This window comes from Kryptolebias marmoratus, linkage group LG17 (genome assembly GCF_001649575.2).
Source record: "Kryptolebias marmoratus isolate JLee-2015 linkage group LG17, ASM164957v2, whole genome shotgun sequence".
Lineage (NCBI taxonomy): Eukaryota > Metazoa > Chordata > Actinopteri > Cyprinodontiformes > Rivulidae > Kryptolebias > Kryptolebias marmoratus.
This window is the reverse complement of record NC_051446.1, coordinates 4547765-4554266: the sequence shown is the minus strand read 5'-3', so window position 1 is coordinate 4554266 and position 6502 is coordinate 4547765. Positions and strand designations below refer to the sequence as shown.

Genomic DNA, 6502 nt, shown 5'->3' with positions numbered 1-6502 from the left:
ACAAGTAGAGACAGCTAGCAGGCAGCCCAAGAAGAAAGACTTTTACCAAAACCAGGGGGACGTCTGTGATTTGGTTCAAAAAGTCCGACACGGAGCAGAAAAAGGTAATATGCTAACTCTGCTAATGCTAATGCTAACTCTGCTAATGCTAATGCTAACTCTGCTATTAGACTGTTTTCTCATCTGACGCCAACACAACAAACCTCTTCTATCACTTAAAGAAGAACAACGAAAAAGAATATTTAACAATCCAAAAAGTGCAAGATCAAACAAGTTGAAAAAGAGACGGGAAAAGTTGCGAAAAGTGAAACTATAGCAGGCCGAAGATAATCGAGTCTTTTATCATTTGATACTGTTACGTCGTAACAGGTACATATATATTGCTGCACTAAATTGCAGCAGATCTCATTTGTGAAAGTTCAGTTAAATATCACTTCGAAATAAAGCTTGAAAAAGGTAAGAAATTAGATTTTTTTTTCATATTTTTCAGAGAATAACTGCCAACGTACGTAATTGGGGTATATCATGATATATATCGTTATCGTGATATAAAATTATCTATATCGTGATATAGGATTTTTTCCATATCGCCCAGCACTACTTCACTGTATGCATTTCTGTCTCATTATGCAAATAAGGTGGGCTGCCCCTCTTGGTCCAGCTCCTCTCCTTTTGGTCAACAAACAGGAAGGAGCAGGATCCATGTGCAGATTGAGGCCCGGTCCCAATACTTGCCCTCCACCCTCCGCCCCTCTATGAAGTGTGTACTCAGTCGAAGTGCACAGAAGGGTTCGTGTGCGCAGGTTACAAGCATGCAGACATTGGAGAATTGGGACAGTACAGGTTACGTCTTCGACTTGCACCTCTGGGCCGTACACTCAAACCCTTAAGCATGAACGCAGATTTGAAGGACACGAGGGTGGAAGGAGGGTGGAAGGGCAAGTATTGGGACCGGGCCTGATTGTTCATGCCTGCGCTCTCGGCCGTTTCAGGAGAACGCCTAATTTGAGAGGAAGCGAAGTCTAGCAGAGATGTCTCAGAAAGCTGCAGAAGAGTTAAGGCACGTTGCTAGCTTAGCTGAAAGCAATACAGTCAGTGATGACTGTTTATTGTTTCCCCTTTTCAAAGCCCCAGAGTGCAGAGGAGGCACGCTTTAATACCGCTCACACCTGTGCGTGCTGCCTCGCTGGGGCTCACCCAATCAGTTTTTGGCAGACCATCCCTTTTCAGCACGACGCCGTCTGCCCTTCTTTCAAATGGTGTCAGTTCGGTACGCCTTCACCCCCACCTGTAGCTGACATACTCTGGCGGTGGTCAGTTAGTTGCTTTTTTGCCTCCACTCTAAAATCTGACCACCTTTTCTCCACCTCAGCCCGGTCCTCTCTGTCCCACTCACTGAATTAACAGTGGGAACGACGTGTTGTCACTCACAGCACTTCCTTTTATTTGTAATGCCACTACTGCGGCTCCCAAAAAAAAAAAAAATTCTGTTCTTCACTTCACTCACAAACATCATCAATTTCTGCCTCAGTGAAATTTAGTTTCATCGCTCTTTTCTCCGTGGTTGCCATTGGTAACTATGAAATAACATTGATCAGTTGTATGGCGTCAAATTTACACCAAATGTGTAGCACGAGCGTGTATTACGCTCCACATGCGCATTGAACGGCCCATGCACGTACAATTCAGTGACCATGAGCGCTACTCTACTGCAGGGCACAAAACTCAACACATGTGCATGAGTTGCAGGTCTCAATACATCAATCTGCTAACAAATATCTTAAAACAATCTGTTAGCACCCATCATAAGCGTTGGAGATAAGTTTCAGCTCCTACCACACCAAATTTCATGTCAGTATTTGAGAAATTGGGTTAGTTTTTGTCATTTTTGCGTATGGTAAATCTGCTTTGCTGTGGTGGCCACCTTGAAATGGGTTGACTCCAGGAATTAATCGGTACTACAACCAATGAATACTTTCTGAAAGAATAATTAGAATCCATTGAGTAATTATTCACAAGATATTATGCTAAAGCTACACAAATGAAAGCATGACAGTCCTTTCACCTTTGGCAGCGGGTGATAATAAAAGCAGATTAATTAGATTATTCAAAGTGGCTGTGGTTTCCATTTTGATTCTGTGATAAACAGAGGAAGTGCTGCTGCTGCAGCTACAGAGGAAAGTCTTTCAAAAACAGGAACAGCTTCTGATCAAAACATGTGATTTGTTACTAAATCAGGCGCAACAGCACCTCTTGGCTTTACAGAGACACTGACAGAAAGTCTTTGCTGGTTTTTAATGTTTTACCACTTCCTCTGAAGCTCACACTGAAATGTACATATCCGTCTGTTTTAGTGCACAAGAAGAAACAGGAAGTACATATACAATGCAGTAAGAACCTCTGAGTCAGTTGATGTGCTGACGTTTGCAGTAAGTCATACTGTGTCACTGCCTGTTTTGCTTGCTGGTAACTTCAGGAATTAGTTTGCTCATGGACTCTTTTACTGGATTTATTGAACTTTTGCACAATTATACATTCTAGTACACACCTTTGATACAGCTGTTTTCTACTATTGGACTGTGTTTGAGGCACCTTTTGTCTTTCAACACGTCATGGTTTTGATCAGTGTATTTGAGATCTGCTAGCTATACCTAGCGTTAGCTTAGCATGGGTTCTGGTTCTCTCCCGGCTTCTTCTGTTCTCAGTTGTTCTGTGTGTCAGATGTTTAGCTATTCCTCTGCCTCTTTTAGCGATAATTGTACGTGTAATAAATGCAGATTTATGGTAGCTTTGGGAGGCTGTCTAAAGGCTGTTGGAAGTTCAGCTCTGTGCTGGTGAAAAGCTATTAGCTAGTCATGTCTCCTTAAGCGGGAGTCATACTCCATAAAAGGTCATGAAGTCGGCTCTCATTCACGTAGTTACATTACAAAAGTTTCATCCACCACTTCGTGACACAAGGCCCTGGCTGAACTTTTTCTCAGGAGCTTGCGGCAAGTATTATGTGATTGGTCAGAAGTTGTTGTGTGTTTCTGTGGAAAAGCTGGTGAGCTTTAATGGAGTCATTTTGCTTCTACTGCTCAGCTGAGAAGCAGCTGGAGGCTGTTAGAAAATACAACTGTCTTTGCAACTGTTCCAGCAAAACAAGGACAGGCAAGTTGAGAAGATGGCAGGAAGAAACCCATCTTAACCCTGTAGGAGGAGGGAGAGGCTTCCTGGGGGTTCTGAGTTGAGTGACTCATGGACTATGAAAGGTGTGTGTGAAAACAAATGTCTTACAACCACGTGACTGCCAACAAACTTTGACTTCTTATGGAGTAAGATGAAGTCTATAGGCAGCACGCAGCCACTGAGAGTAGTTTCTGTTAGCAGTCCTCCAGCAGACCCTGTGCAGCAGAGACCCCAGGCATGCTGGGTGATGGAGTAAGCATAGTGCTAAGGTTCACCACCATGTCATCGTATCACATATTACAGATATACAAATATTAATTATTGTGATCCCTTATCTTACACAAAACACATTCAAGTGACCCTGTAGCCAGTGTTACTCAACTCTCTTTATTATAGTATTAGAAACTTTTGAAAATTAAAAAAAATTTTAATAAGTTTTTTTATTACTTTATTTTATTACTGTATTTAAAGTATTCTATAAGTCCATTTTTGGTGTCAGAGGTGTCAGAAAATCAACAGTGACCATAATCCTATCTAAAATATGTTTATTTTAATTTAACAGGAGGTTAGAATCTGCTGACGGATCACCAGGCTGAACGCTCTGAAAGTGAAGACTCAACAATCACCAGATGTTTCCAGCTGTGCACACTGACCTCTGATGAGATGTCCTTCAGGCAGCAAATTAAATTTGATAAACATGAAGGAAAGATGGTTGGTTTCTTGGAACCAGAGATTGATGACTCAGCAGAGGAAGCAAAAGAAGCTCTTTTTAAATGTTAAAAACCTGCTTTAAAGCTACTGCTGTTTAGTATCCTATGAATAAGACAACTAATTATACTATGAATATAATAACTAATTCCTGATTAATAAGTTCAGTTCTTCAATAAGGTATTCAGAGGTTGGATCATGTGTTGCAGCTGGGTTTTTAATGATTTTTTAAATTTATTTTTGTATTTATTAACCTTGTGATGTTATGTCTCTGTGCAGTGGAACCCCTCTGTCCAAGGCTAATTTCTCCCAAGGGAGACAAATAAAGAGATTTTAACTCTGACTTTTTTAAATCCTCAAACTCTTAGTTAACAGTTCCTACACCTTTGGACAGAAACATGTTACCAGATTACACTCCTAATCTTAAAAAGAGTCTGTTTGTCAGAAGTTGGCCAAAGTTTTACTGTTCGAAGGTAACTTCTGAAAATAGAAAAAGATCAGCGCAATAATCTTCTGTCTAAAAAAAGTAATGCATAAATAATATTTTTACTTTTAAAAACTTCTCACTGTTTTTATTGTACACAATTGTTTTTAATCATCAGCAGTTTTTGAGGACAATTTGTGATAACTTTTGGCATTTTGAAAGGACTGTAAGAGTTTTTAGAAAATCAGATGGATAACTAATTTAGCCAGAACAAGGAACTATCTCCCACGGCAGTAAACCTAAAGTAAGTAATGTTGAAAAAAAAAAATCCTCTGGAGATTCAAAATATATTGTCTTGGCATTATTTTTGGTTAGTAGAATCCAATTGTTCTTTTCTCAGACATTCCGGCATCTGTCATCCACTGCCTGAAATAAATGTAGTATCATGCCCCTCCAATCGACCAATCAGAACCCATGGTAGATAAAAAAGAACTCTTTTCCAATCAGTGGTGGTGTTACAACAATGGCGCTGTAACAAATCTTAATAGAGCTTTTAAGACTAGGCTTAAATAATTGTTTTTCACATTGAGAGACAGTTTGATTACTAAGCACTGTTGTGTCTTTAAAATGTAGTCCCTCACTGTAGACATCATATTTGGTAAAGAACTAGGGATTACGAAATTGACTTTCCGAAAGGGGACATGGGAAAAAGATTTAGCTGTAGAGATCAGTAATGATGCTTGGCATGAAGCCTGGGAAAATGCTAAATATTTGAGCATTTGTAATAGGATAAAAGCCATTTAACTTAAAATTCTACATCGTGCCCATATATCTCCCCATCTACATCACTGATTTAATCCAGACTTTTCTCCGCTTTGCCCCAAGTGTAAAACAGAGGTTGGTAACTTAACTCACTGTCTTTGGTCCTGTAGGAAAATACAACAGTTTTTGGTTTAGTATAAAAGAAGAATTGGACAAGATTTTTTCCATCAGTACCGAATGTAATCCATTGTATATGTTATTGGGAGTGACAATTAACAGTCTTAAGAAGAACTGTGAAAAATAACTATACAGGATGCTTACATTCTGCGCCAGGAAATGTGTCCTTTTGAACTGGACAACAGACAAGGCCCCATCTAAAACACAGTGGCAACGGACTGTCCTTGAACATGTGTTGTTGGACTTTGTAACAAGTAAACTACAGAACAGAGAAAACATCTTTCATAATATTTGGGACCTCTTTATGTTGTAAATTGGTTTGGATATTTCAGCTGTTTTTTCACGGGGCCAATACCTGATTTTTGTGTTGGTGTTGATGTTGATGTTGGTGTTAATGTTAATGTTGGTGTTGGTGTTGATGCTGATTTTGGTGTTGGTGTTATTGTTGGTGTTATTGTTGGTGTTAGTGTTGGTGTTGGTGTTGATGCTGATGTTGGTGTTGATGCTGATGTTGGTGTTGATGCTGATTTTGGTGTTGATGCTGATTTTGGTGTTGGTGTTGATGCTGGTGTTGGTGTTAATGTTAATGTTATTGTTGGTGTTGGTGTTGGTGTTTGTGTTAATGTTGGTGTTTGTGTTGATGCTGGTGTTGGTGTTGATGCTGATTTTGGTGTTGATGCTGGTGTTGGTGTTAATGTTAATGTTAATGTTAATGTTATTGTTGGTGTTGGTGTTTGTGTTAATGTTGGTGTTGGTGTTTGTGTTGATGCTGGTGTTGGTGTTGGTGTTATTGTTGGTGTTAGTGTTGGTGTTGGTGTTGATGCTGATGTTGGTGTTGATGCTGATGTTGGCGTTGATGCTGGTGTTGGTGTTAATGTTAATGTTGGTGTTGGTGTTGGTGTTGATGCTGGTGTTAATGTTAATGTTGATGTTAATGTTGGTGTTAATGTTGGTGTTAGTGTTGGTGTTGGTGTTGATGCTGATGTTGGCGTTGATGCTGGTGTTGGTGTTAATGTTAATGTTGGTGTTGGTGTTGGTGTTGATGCTGGTGTTGATGCTGGTGTTAATGTTAATGTTGATGTTAATGTTGGTGTTAATGTTGGTGTTAGTGTTGGTGTTGGTGTTGATGCTGATGTTGGTGTTGATGCTGATGTTGGTGTTAGTGTTGATGCTGGTGTTGGTGTTAATGTTAATGTTGGTGTTGATGCTGGTGTTGGTGTTAATTTTAATGTTAATGTTAATGTTAATGTTAATGTTAATGTT

At 39.6% G+C, this 6502-nt stretch overlaps 1 protein-coding gene and 1 long non-coding RNA gene across 3 annotated transcripts in view; one reads left to right on the top strand and one right to left on the bottom strand.

Moving 5' to 3' along the window:
* Window positions 1-4784, top strand: part of LOC119617912 — a 7131-nt gene extending 2347 nt beyond the window's left edge. The window contains exon 4 of the long non-coding RNA XR_005234370.1: window positions 3731-4784. This is a non-coding gene — a long non-coding RNA (uncharacterized LOC119617912). The remainder of the gene's footprint in view (window positions 1-3730) is intronic.
* dse (dermatan sulfate epimerase) overlaps window positions 1-6502 on the bottom strand; it is a 33167-nt gene that overhangs the window by 9331 nt on the left and 17334 nt on the right. The gene's annotated exons all lie outside the window — the stretch shown is intronic.